This window comes from Sciurus carolinensis, chromosome 6 (genome assembly GCF_902686445.1).
Source record: "Sciurus carolinensis chromosome 6, mSciCar1.2, whole genome shotgun sequence".
NCBI lineage: Eukaryota > Metazoa > Chordata > Mammalia > Rodentia > Sciuridae > Sciurus > Sciurus carolinensis.
In genome coordinates, this window is record NC_062218.1 from 140,909,461 (window position 1) to 140,922,488 (window position 13,028).

Here is a 13,028-nt window from a genome sequence, read left to right on the forward strand (position 1 = left end):
CAAGATCAACTTTGGCAATCTCATACCTGTCTGTAAGCGGTTGTGAGGGAGGGACATGCAATCTGTTCTGACCAATCAGACACAAAGGAGAGTTTTCTAGGGAAGGTGTTCTACCTTGATTACATGAGAGAGACATAGGAGAAGAATGCCTGATGTTCATATCACTTTCATCTTGCTTTTGGTAATATCTTATGAGAAAAGGATACTTGAGCCAATGGGAATAACCATCGCTGATTTCCAACAAGATGGAAAAAAACCTTTGTTGTGAGTGATGCTTTTGAGTCACCGACCAATTCTGGTGCCACCTCCCTGCAGACTTCTTGTTAAAGGGAATGTTGGAAATTTGTTTGCCTAAATATGCTATGACTGTGGTACAAATCGCCCACAGCTTTTGTGGTACAAAGCTGCCTTGGGAGGTAATGAGTTTGATGTCCTTGGAGATGATCAAGCAGAGCCTGCAGGTCCATTTACAGGAATATCATAGCAAGGGATCAGGCTTTTACCGGAGGGTAACTGAGGTCACTTCTAGTCCTGATATTTATGATTGTCTTCCTGCCCCTACCCAACCCCAGCACAAGTCACTTTGTGCACCTCCTTAAGTCTGTGTGTATGAAGCCAGGTTGGCAGCCACAACTGACACTTTGTCTGAGTCACCTGTAGTACTAGGCTTTGGAAAAAGGCAGAGGCTGTGATGTCACAGTTCCTCCAATGACACAGCATCAGGGGACAGCCAGAAATAGACATGTGGAAGCCCTTGCCACTGGCGCTCTCTTGTACTCTGAAATAGCCCCATTTCTCTCAGCTCAGACACCAGGCTGCTAGAGACTTGGACACCCAAAATAGACTGGATGTCTAGTCGCCCTTCTAGAATTCCCCATCTGCTCTGACAAAGTTCTGGGGACACCCAAGGTGAAATTCACCCAGCAGAACATTAAGAAAGCGACAGAGATTTAGCAGGGCTTTGTTCCTTTGGTCCATTCACAAAAGTTGGCCCTGAGAGAATTCCAGACATCCAAGCTTGGGAAGGGTTGGAGACTATGGTTTGTTTCATCTCTGACGTTTGGTGTTGATTGCTGCTGAATGTAGCAGCCAAGCCTGTCGGAGAGACATCTGAGAGAATACAAAGAAGCTGGAGAGTCTGCTGGTAACAATTTTTACATAACACTCATCATCACAGCAGAAGCTAATATTTCTTGGGACTTTAGGGCATTAGTAGGTAGTACCTACATTTTTCTTTAAGCCTAAAACCAGTGAGGGGATGGATATAAGGATCAGAAAAATGGGTATCAAAATGTCAGACCCATTGTGGACGATTGACTGAGGTTGGGGGATTTGGTTTAAGAAAGAAGCAGTAATGAATGTTGTAATTCTGTACCCTAGAGAAGAACTTCTGCAGAACTCCTAATGTGTGGCTGAGAGGGGACCTCAGTGTGGCCTTCCAAATGCACTCTGACGAACCTCTCCTCCTCCGTGGTGAGCGAGAGTGGGAAGACAGGCCAGGAGTGTGGGTGCAGTTCAAGTCTCATCACGAAAGTGAGACGAGGGAAGAGTGTCTTCCCATCATTTTGAGTGAGTTCTTATTATTGGTCCGGTACTGTGCCAAGCATCTGTGTAGATTGTCCAATTTAATTCTCTTTTCAACCTTGTGAGAAAAGTACCAGTATCACCATCATCATCACCATCCTGTCCATGGTAAAACTGAGGCCCAGACAGACTCAGAACTTCCCTAAGTGGACAGCACAGTTCACAGTGAGGTGGGATCCAGGAGGAGTTCTGCATGAGCCAGAACCTACCTGGCAAGCACAGACTCTCCCTGCCCGACTGCACACAATGCCCGGGTGCTTGGAGGACATGTGGGAACGTGGGGTTTTGGATGAGAAGACTTGGGAGCTAGTTCAGGCTCTACCCTTCTTAGACCCTACAGCTGTGATGTCCTTGCCTTAAAAATGGGAACTACAGGGTCTTTCTTGAGAAGCTCAGGATGATCCTATGAGGATCCAGTGAGAAGACAGGCATTTAAAGTGTTTTGTAGCCCTCTGGACCAGGTCATTGATGAGCGTCCAGCAGTTGGAGAGCTCTGAGTTCCAACCCTGCCTCCTGTGATGCCTTTTCCCGTGATTCTGTCCACATACTTGACTTTCAATGCCTCAGTTCTGTACCTGTAGATTGAAGGCAGTAGTCCTTGACATAGGAATTTCTCACAGGTACCGTGATGCTTAAAGAGAATAAATAAAGAAAATATCGCATATGATGTAGAATTGCAAGAAGGCGACAGGGGCTGTCATTCTAAACACCTTCTGCGTGAGATGTGGTGTTTGGGGCAGTGATTACTTTTGTGATGTAATTGTGTTTTAAGCTCTCATAGACTCACTTATCTGAAAGAGTTTAATGGTGAGAAAACTAACCACATCTCAACAATAGTATTCCAAGTAAAATAAAGATCTCCAGGTCATGCAAAGGAAAGGATTTAACCCCAAGCATTAACAAGTACCAGTTTTATACTCATCCTTAAATTCTCTGAGGAGCAAAAGAAAAGTATGGTGTGCATATAGTTTACTCTGTGCCCGGTACTCTTCCAAATGCTATCACTGTATTAATTTATGTAATTTTCATAACAAGCCTACGTGTGGGCATGTTATTATCTCCATTTTGTAGGTAGAGAGTGGTGGGCTCCGAGGGGCTCAGAGAGGTTAAGTGACATGTGCAGGATCTTACAAATCACAAACAGCAGAAGCAGGATTTGAACCTAAGAATCTGTTGTCTTCAGCACTGGAGCAGGGCTTATAAAGTATAGCTCCTGTCTTCAAACAGCTTGCAGAACACTGTACAGACTAGGCGAGAAAAGCCATGCACAGATGATGGATACATGAGAAAACCATAGAGGACATTGCTGTGTCGAGTTGCGTGTCAAGTGCTGCTGTCAGACGACAGAAAATAACTCTAAAGTAAGATAGTGGAAATTACATAGGAGAGGTGGCTTCTGATCTGGGCCTTTCATGGCTATACGGTTTGAGTAGGTAGGAAAAATGAGAGGACCATGCATGTAATACTTGGTCTACTTAATGGAAGTCATTACTTGAGGAAGTAGCTAAAAATATCTCTAGATGAAGAAAAATACAAAGACAGCTCTAGGAATAAATGATGGTGTTCTAGAACATTCACTAATCATCCAACAATATGTGCCTCAGTGGTGTCTGGCTCTGGAAAATGCAGATAGTAATTTCTAATTTGCCTTCCTTGCAGTGTAAAACTCATTTGGAAAATCATAAAGTAACAGATACATTCACAATGAAGCAATATTCTTAAAAGATTGCTTGTTTGTTTTTTATCTTTTGTCTTCCCAATTACAAGGCTTTGCCTTCAGTGGCTGGAGGAGCCTATTGCCTGAGAAGGGAAGAGGAATTAAGAGGGATGCAGACCAAAGGGAACATCCACACATAGCTGGGCCTGTCTAGCGGCGGGGGCACCTCAGTTCCTGCGGCAGCCTGTTTAACATATCAAGGCAGGCTTTATCTAAAAGAGGTCTCCCCAAAAAGGCCACGTGGAAGAGGCGGCCCCTTTCTGTCTTCAAAGGGAGTGGGAATCAGTAGGAGGGAGAAGAGAGCAGGCGAAGAGAACAAAGTGACTTGGTCCTAATTTTCTCATTCCCGTTTTGGCTTTGGCACAGGAAGCAGGAGGCTCATTAGACAAATTGGAACAACAGTGGGAGTAGATGTACTTCTTCATCAGACTGGGGCACAAGAGGAAACCGCTAGTCCCGCGGCTGGGCCAAGGCTGGGCTCAGAAGTAACCTGCGAGTGTGTCTGGGGATTTTGCCAGAATGAGGGACGGGTCTGGGCAAAGCGGAGGTCAGACCCAGCAGGTGGGGAGGGTAAGGTGAGGTCCAGGTATCCCAGGGTCACACAGGCTCTGAGCTCTGGTGGCAGCAAGAGGACAAATGACCACAGTTGTCATGCCAGCTTTGATTTCTGTCATGACGGCTGGGAGGTTAAGGAGCATATACCTGGAGATGGGCTGCTATCCTTGCACCGAGCAGGTGTGAAGCCATCCCTGTGTCCTGCATGCCACCGCGCATGCTCATGAATCACACCTCCCTCTCTCTCTGTCCTTTCTTTATGCCCAAAAGTCATCTTGAAGGACAAGCAGGAAGGAGTTATCCCCAAAATTAGAAAATTTTTATTCAAGAGAGATTGACACAACCTGAAGTGGTCACTTAGGAATAAGAATAGACTAAATGTAGACGAGATTGGTCGCTTAGTTCAACTTTTCCACCACCAGGTGAAGGAAAGTTCACTTACAGGCAAAAGCAATTCATTTTCCGTCCTCATCCAAGTGGCAGTGTGAACAAAATGATGTGATCTGATTGCAAACGATATCGTTAAACAGTGCTCACTGAGGATAACAGACCTAAATATAGAATTTTCAAAATATTTTAAGTGACATCAACCTGTGACTGAAACACGATAATATAGGTAAAGTTTCCTGGCACATATTAGGTGCTCAGTGAATATTATTTTAACGTTGTTTGGGGTAAGTGTCAGGAAAGATAACAACTCTGTTCCTGGGACCCCAGCTTTTGCAGTTAGAGCCTGGATATTGGGTGAGATGGTCCCAGAAGAGCTCACTGCCTTCCCTCTGTGTTGAACGAGGGTCTGTGATCCAGAACAGATTCTCAAACCTGGTCCTGCATCCAAATCATCTGGATAGCTTGTTTAAAAATAAAGATAGTTTCTCCTCTGTTTCCCCTTGTGGTTGTGATTCAGTCTTTCTGGGGAGTTGCCAAAGCATCTTTTGAAAACCATTAAAAATCTGTTCAGATGGCATTGTAAATACCAAGGGGCACTCTGGTTCATCTTCAGTTCTTCCTTTCCGTCTTTGATTGTTGTTGATTCTTGCAGACACACGTATGGGGAAACTGGGGAAACTCAGACCTGATTGCTTTTTTGGTTTTCATCTAAACAGAGTTCTGTGTCTACCTGGCTTGCCTTCAGTCAATTCCCTTAATTTCAAAACAAAACAATTGTAAGGGATGATGAAGTTTTTGTTGGGCCAAGCCAAAGAAAAGGCATCTCCTTTTTCCTTTAGCAGGACACAGTCTGAAAGTCAAGAACAAAGATCAGGTGTGAGGGGAAATCTTTGCTCTGGACAGAGCCATTTTCTGGTTTCTCTCTCCTTCGTTTCCCTCTTTTTAGGTTCCAGGGGTACATTCTTCTTATCGACTCTCGAACAGAGGATTTTTTACTGCAGCACAGAACAATCTAGAAAGCAGCAAAAGCGTCCAGTAGGATTCATTAGGGAAACCCTGCTTCTTTGGGTCTCGTGTCTTTTATCCTACATCTGCTACCACTTTTAGGGTGCACTCACCTTAACGTGCTCCCCCAGCCCTTTCTGAGTCATCGTTTTCGGTTGGTCACCTGACCAAAGGAGATGCCCTGGCTAAAGCTGGCAAATGGCCACTGTGTTCAACATAATCGTTCCAGTAAAATATGGCTGATTAGCATAGAAATCTCCATAAGCCTTTCCATTCTAATTTTGCTGTGAGAATTCTGGCCACTTTGGAGGTCATGCTAACCTAGTTAAGGCTCATGGAGAAAATACCGTCGTTCCAGCTCATTGCGTTTGCATTAAAATATATTGTCCTTCAGCTGATGCACTAACCAGCAACCTATCATCGGCCACTTCAGCAGAACCTGAACTATGGAGCATCATTCGTTATTTAAGTTGGAATCTGGGAAGCTCAGTGAAAATATATGATGGTCACCTAGACGTTAATGTCCTTAAAGTTCTGTCGGTGAGCACTTTACACAGGAGGAAGTGAAAAGACTTTGATAACTAGCAGATTACCACAGAGTGAAGGATGCTGACTGCGGTGGTCCTACCAGTGTTGTGTCCCACGGAGACAATATGGCATTTTGAGGGTATGAATGCCAGAGTCAGACAGCCAGGTGGAAATCCCTGTTCTACTACAAATGCATTTCAGGGATTGGGGAAGGTTACAGTGTGTATTTCTGCAAGGAAAGAAAGATAATAAAATTATATATCTCACTGGGTTTCCATGAAGCTTAAATGGACTGTTCTAATACAATGCTGGGTTACATGTGCTCAGCTAGTTATCAATTGTTACTAATTATTAATGCTATGTATATTCAACCAATGTTCACTATTATTATTAAGGCCTATAACAAACCTACTGAATGGTTAATGCTGCATACGTCTCATTCATATGATCCTTGAGAAAATGTTTGGGAGAAGATATTCAGGTGCTGGAAATATATCAGTGTATGAGAAATGATGGATTATATCCCCATAAAGACCGTACACCCCAGAGACAGCCGGGAAGTTAGTGAACCCACCACTGTGGATTCAAGAAGAGGGTGTAAGGTCACTTTTCAAGACATCCTAAATTTGTTTTTATCGACCAGGAGGTAGGAAATTGCTTAGAACAATGCCTGAAACATATTAAACCTATAATCATTTTATTGCAAAATTGATATTGTTTCTACCTGTTTTTATGTGTACTGTCTTGCTTAAGCCTCAGGATGACGTTGTGAGAAAGGTACTGTTATTATCCCGCATTTCTGATGAGAAAACTAAGAGGTTCAGAACTTCCCCAAGACTTAAAGCGAGTGAGCTGACTTGCCACAGCCTGTGTTTCCAAAAGCAATGGGGAGAATTGGAGCTGTCAAGTGTTTAGTGATGGCCATGAGCTTCGTAAGGTCCTTGCCTGTGACATGTCCGTGTAAGGAAGGAGGTCACTCCCTCGGGTCTCTAGGCATCCCCGGTGGGTAGTGCTGTCATCACATCAAGACCTCCAGAGGTTGTCTGCCTTGCTCCCGTCTTTAGACACGACTTTGTTTAATCCTGCTTCAAGAAAACACCTAATTTAAAATATTCCTACAGAAAAGGGAGATCTACACTTTATGACCTTTAAATAAAATTGGACTAACAAGCAACAAACAGAAATGGAGAAACCTCGAGGATCAAGTAAGCCAACTCCTCCAATTTGTACTTGAGACCTAAGCCAAGAGATAGGATGCAGATCATCAAAAGTCACTTGATTAACATGGAACAGCATGGTGGCTAGGAGAGTGGGCCCCGGAGCTGGGTGCCTGGAGTTCCAGGTTTCCTTCCTCCCAACTGTGTGACTGTGAACAAAGTGTCTTAAACTCTCTGTGTCTCAGTTACCTACCCTGTTAAAATGGAGGTAGGAATACCACTCACCTCATAAGGTATGATGAAATTGAAGTTGATTCTTCTGTGTAAGGAACACAGAACAGGGACCTGCACATAGTCACCTGTTTCTGTTTACCATTCCTGTTGTTTTATTGACATCACTGTTGATATTGAGTCAGATGGCATGATACCCTGTCCAGGGCTGTTTTTATTTTCCTAAGTTCTTTTCCCTGGAGGTCTGTGTGAAGCTCAGGTTTGTCCTCCTTTATTTTGATCCCACTCTTTTTTTTCTCCTCTCAACCTGGCTGCATATAAAGTCTGGACATGACCTCCACATACTATTGTCATGGTGCTCTGAGGTCAGATGGACCTGGGTTTGAATTCAGCTGTACATCACACAGGTTCCTTAGCCCTCCCAGGGTCTCCATTTCTTCACTCGAGACTGAAATTGACTAGGGGTTATCTGCATTAAACAGATTGCTGATAGGGTTAAATGAGCAACTATTTCTAAAGCACTTAGAATGTTGTAGCTCCTTAGGGAATCGTACAAGTGATAGGGGTTTTGGTGGTTTTTATTTATTTATTTATTTGTTTATTTATTTATTTATTTATTTATTTATTTATTTATTTATTTATTTTTATTATAAAATTGTAAACAAATGGGATACATGTTGTTTCTCTGTCTGTACATGGCGTAAAGGCATACCATTTGTGTAATCATAAATCTACATAGGGTAAGGTTGTTTGATTCATTCTGCCATTTTTTCCCTTCCCCCCCTCCCCTCCCACCCTTCCCCTCCATCTATACAGTCCTTCCTTCCTCCATTCCTGCCCCCCTCCCTAAACCCAACTCCAACCCCAACACTAACCCTTCCCACCCCCCATTATGTGTCATCATCCACTTATTAGCGATATCATTCTTCCTTTGGTTTTTTGAGATTGGCTTATCTCACTTAGCATGATATTCTCCAGTTTCATCCATTTGCCTGCAAATGCCATAATTTTATCGTTCTTTATGGCTGAGTAATATTCCATTGTATATATATACCACATTTTCTTTATCCATTCATCAATTGAAGGACATCTAGGTTGGTTCCACAATCTGGCTATTGTGAACTGGGCAGCTATGAACATTGATGTGGCTGTATCTCTGTAATATGCTGATTTTAAGTCCTTTGGGTATAGGCCAAGGAGTGGGATAGCTGGGTCAAATGGTGTTTCCATTCCAAGTTTTCTAAGGAATCTCCACACTGCTTTCCAGAGTGGCTGCACTAATTTGCAGCCCCACCAGCAATGTAAGAGTGTACCTTTCTCCCCACATCCTCGCCAACACCTGTTGTTGCTTGTATTCTTGATAATTGCCATTCTAATTGGGGTGAGATGGAATCTTAGGGTGGTTTTGATTTGCATTTCTCTTATTACTAGAGATGTTGAACACTTTTCCATATGTTTGTTGATTGCTTGTATATCTTCTTCTGTGAAGTGTCTATTCATTTCCTTAGCCCATTTGTCGATTGGATTATTTACATTCTTGGTGTAGAGTTTTTTGAGTTCTTTATAGATTCTGGAGATTAGCGCTCTATCTGAAGTATGATTGGTAAAGATTTTCTCCCACTCTGTAGGCTCTTTCTTTGCATTGCTGATAGTTTCCTTTGCTGAGAGAAAGCTTTTTAGTTTGAATCTATCCCAGTTATTAATTCTTGCTTTTATTTCTTGTGCTATGGGAGTCCTGTTGAGGAAGTCTGGTCCTAAGCCGACATGTTGAAGCTCTGGACCTACTTTTTCTTCTATAAGATGCAAGGTCTCTGGTCTGATTCCGAGATCCTTAATCCATTTTGAGTTTAGTTTCGTGCATGGTGAGAGATATGGGTTTAGTTTCATTCTGTTGCATATGGATTTCCAATTCTCCCAGCACCATTTGTTGAAGAGGCTATCTTTTCTCCATTGCATATTGTTGGAACCTTTGTCTAGTATGAGAAAATTGTATTTATTTGGGTTTGTGTCCGTGTCCTCTATTCTGTACCATTGATCCACCTTTCTATTTTGGTACCAATACCATGCCGTTTTTGTTACTATTGCTTTGTAGTAGAGTTGAAGATCTGGTATTGCGATACCCCCTGCTTCACTCTTTCTGCCAAGGATTGCTTTAGCTATTCTGGGTTTTTTATTCTTCCAGATGAATTTCATAATTGCTTTCTCTATTTCTACAAGGTACATCATTGGGATTTTAATTGGAATTGCATTGAATCTGTATAGCACTTTTGGTAGTATGGCCATTTTGACAATATTAATTCTTCCTATCCAAGAACATGGGAGATCTTTCCATCTTCTAAGGTTTTCTTGAATTTCTTTCTTTAGTGTTCTGTAGTTCTCATTGTAGAGGTCTTTCACCTCTTTTGTGAGATTGATTCCCAAATACTTTATTTTTTTCGAAGCTATTGTGAATGGGGTAGTTTTCCTAATTTCTCTTTCTGAAGATTCATCGCTTATATATAAAAATGCCTTAGATTTATGTGCATTGATCTTATATCCCGCTACTTTACTGAATTCACTTATGAGATCTAAAAGTTTTCTGGTGGAATTTCCTGGTTCCTCTAAGTATACCATCATATCATCAGCAAATAGGGATAGTTTGAGTTCTTCTTTTCCTATTCGTATCCCTTTAATTTCTTTGGTCTGTCTAATTGCTCTGGCTAGAGTTTCAAGGACGATATTGAATAGAAGTGGTGAAAGAGGGCATCCCTGCCTTGTTCCAGTTTTTAGAGGGAATGCTTTCAGTTTTTCACCATTTAGAATGATATTAGCTATGGGTTTAGCGTAGATGGCCTTTACAATGTTAAGGAATGTTCCCACTATCCCTATTTTTTCTAGTGTTTTGAGCATGAAGGGGTGCTGTATTTTATCAAATGCTTTTTCTGCATCTATCGAAATAATCATGTGATTCTTGACTTTAAGTCTATTGATATGGTGAATGACATTTATTGATTTTCTGATGTTGAACCAACCTTGCATCCCTGGGATGAAACCCACTTGATCATGGTGCACTATCTTTTTGATATGTTTTTTGTATGCGATTTGCTAAAATTTTGTTTAGAATTTTTGCGTCGATGTTCATTAAGGATATTGGTCTGAAATTTTCTTTCCTCGATGTGTCTCTGTCTGGTTTAGGAATCAGGGTAATATTGGCTTCATAGAATGAGTTTGGGAGAGTTCCCTCCTCTTCTATTTTCTGGAATACTTTGAGAAGTATTGGAATGAGTTCTTCTTTAAAAGTTTTGTAGAACTCGGCTGAGAACCCATCTGGTCCTGGACTTTTCTTTGTTGGTAGGCTTTTGATGACTTCTTCTATTTCATTACTTGAAATTGGTCTATTTAAATTGTGTATGTCCTCCTCGTTCAGTTTAGGCAATTCATATGTCTCTGGAAACCTGTTGATGTCTTCGAAATTTTCTATTTTGTTGGAGTATAGATTTTCAAAATAGCTTCTAATTATGTTTTGTATTTCGGTCGTGTCTGTTGTGATATTTCCTTGTTCATTCCGAATTTTAGTGATTTGGGTTTTCTCTCGTCTTCTCTTTGTTAGTGTGGCTAAAGGTTTATCAATTTTGTTTATTTTTTCGAAGAACCAACTATTTATTTTGTCAATTTTTTGTATTGTTTCTTTCGTTTCAATTTCGTTGATTTCAGCTCTCAGTTTAACTATTTCCTGTCTTCTACTACTTTTGGTGTTGGTCTGTTCTTCTTTTTCTAGGGCTTTGAGTTGTAGTGTTAGGTCACTTATTTTTTGAGTTTTACTTCTTTTATTAAATGCGCTCCATGAAATAAATCTTCCTCTAAGTACCGCTTTCATAGTGTCCCAGAGATTTTGATATGTTGTTTCTTTGTTCTCGTTTACCTCTAAGAATTTTTTAATTTCCTTCCTAATATCTTCTGTTATCCATTCATCATATAGTAGCATATTGTTTAATCTCCAGGTGTTGGAGTAGTTTCTGTTTTTTACTCTTTCATTAATTTGTAACTTCAATCCATTATGATCTGATAGAATACAAGGTAGTGTATCTTCTTGTATTTGCTGACATTAGCTTTGTGGCATAATATATGGTCTATTTTAGAGAAGGATCCATGTGCTGCTGAGAAGAAAGTGTATTCGCTCTTGGTTGGATGGTATATTCTATAAATGTCTGTTAAGTCTAAATTATTGATTGTGTTATTGAGATCTATGGTTTCTTTGTTCAATTTTTGTTTGGAAGATCTGTCCAGTGGTGAAAGAGGCGTGTTAAAATCACCTAGTATTATTGTGTTATGGTCTATTTGGTTTCTAAAATTGAGAAGGATTTGTTTAACATACATGGATGAGCCACTGTTTGGGGCATAGATGTTTATGATTGTTATATCTTGCTGATTTATGCTTCCCTTAAGCAGTATGAAATGTCCTTCTTTATCCCTTCTAACTAACATTGGCTTGAAGTCCACATTATCTGAAATGAGGATGGATACTCCAGCTTTTTTGCTGAGTCCATGTGCATGGTATGTTTTTCCCCATCCTTTCACCTTTAGTCTACGGGTATCTCTTTCTATGAGGTGAGTCTCTTGCAGGCAACATATTGTTGGATCTTTCTTTTTAATCCAATCTGCCAGTCTATGTCTTTTGATTGATGAATTCAGGCCATTAACATTCAGGGTTATTATTGAGATATGATTTGTATTCCCAGTCATTTGGTTCATTTTTAAAATTTTTGACACATCTTGGTTCCTCCTTTATTCGACAGTTCCTTTAGGATAATTCCTCCCTTTGCTGATTTGCTTCTTTGTTTTTATCTCTTCCTCATGAAATATTTTGCTGAGAATGTTCTGTAATGCTGGCTTTCTTTTTGTAAATTCTTTTAGCTTTTGTTTATCGTGGAATGATCTTATTTCATCGTCAAATTTGAAGGTAAGTTTTGCTGGGTATAAGATTCTTGGTTGGCATCCATTTTCTTTCAGAGCTTGAAAAATGTTGTTCCAGGCCCTTCTAGCTTTTAGGGTCTGGATTGAAAAATCTGCTGATATCCGTATTGGCTTCCCCCTGAATGTAATTTGGTTCTTTTCTCTCACAGCCTTTAAAATTCTGTCTTTATTTTGTATGTTAGGTATTTTCATTATAATGTGCCTTGGTGTGGGTCTGTTGTAATTTTGTGTATTTGGAGTCCTATAAGCCTCTTGGACTTGATTTTCCATTTCATTCTTCAGATTTGGGAAATTTTCTGATATTATTTCATTGAATAGATTGTTCATTCCTTTGGTTTGTTTCTCTAAGCCTTCCTCAATCCCAATAATTCTCAAATTTGGCCTTTTCATGATATCCCATAGTTCTTGGAGATTCTGTTCATGATTTCTCACCATCTTCTCTGTTTGTTCAACTTTGTTTTCGAGGTTAAATATTTTGTCTTCAATATCTGAAGTTCTGTCTTCCAGCTGTTCTATCCTATTGGTTATGCTTTCTATGGAGTTCTTAATTTGGTTTATTGTTTCCTTCATTTCAAGGATTTCTGTTTGGTTTTTTTTCAATATCTCTAACTCTTTATTGAAATGATCTTTTGCTTCCTGAATTTGCTCTGTTAACTGTCGATTGGTGCGATCGTTCAATGCCTGCATTTGCTCTTTCATCTCATCGTTTGCTTCCCTAATCATTTTAATTATGTACATTCTGAACTCCCTTTCTGTCATTTCTTCTGCCATGCTGTCGTTGGATTTTATTGATGTAACATCTAGATTTGTTTGGGGCATTTTCTTCCCTTGTTTTCTCATATTGTTCAGGGATCAGTGGGTCATTAAGATATTGCAGATTTCCTCTGTCAACTTATAATGTCCCTGAA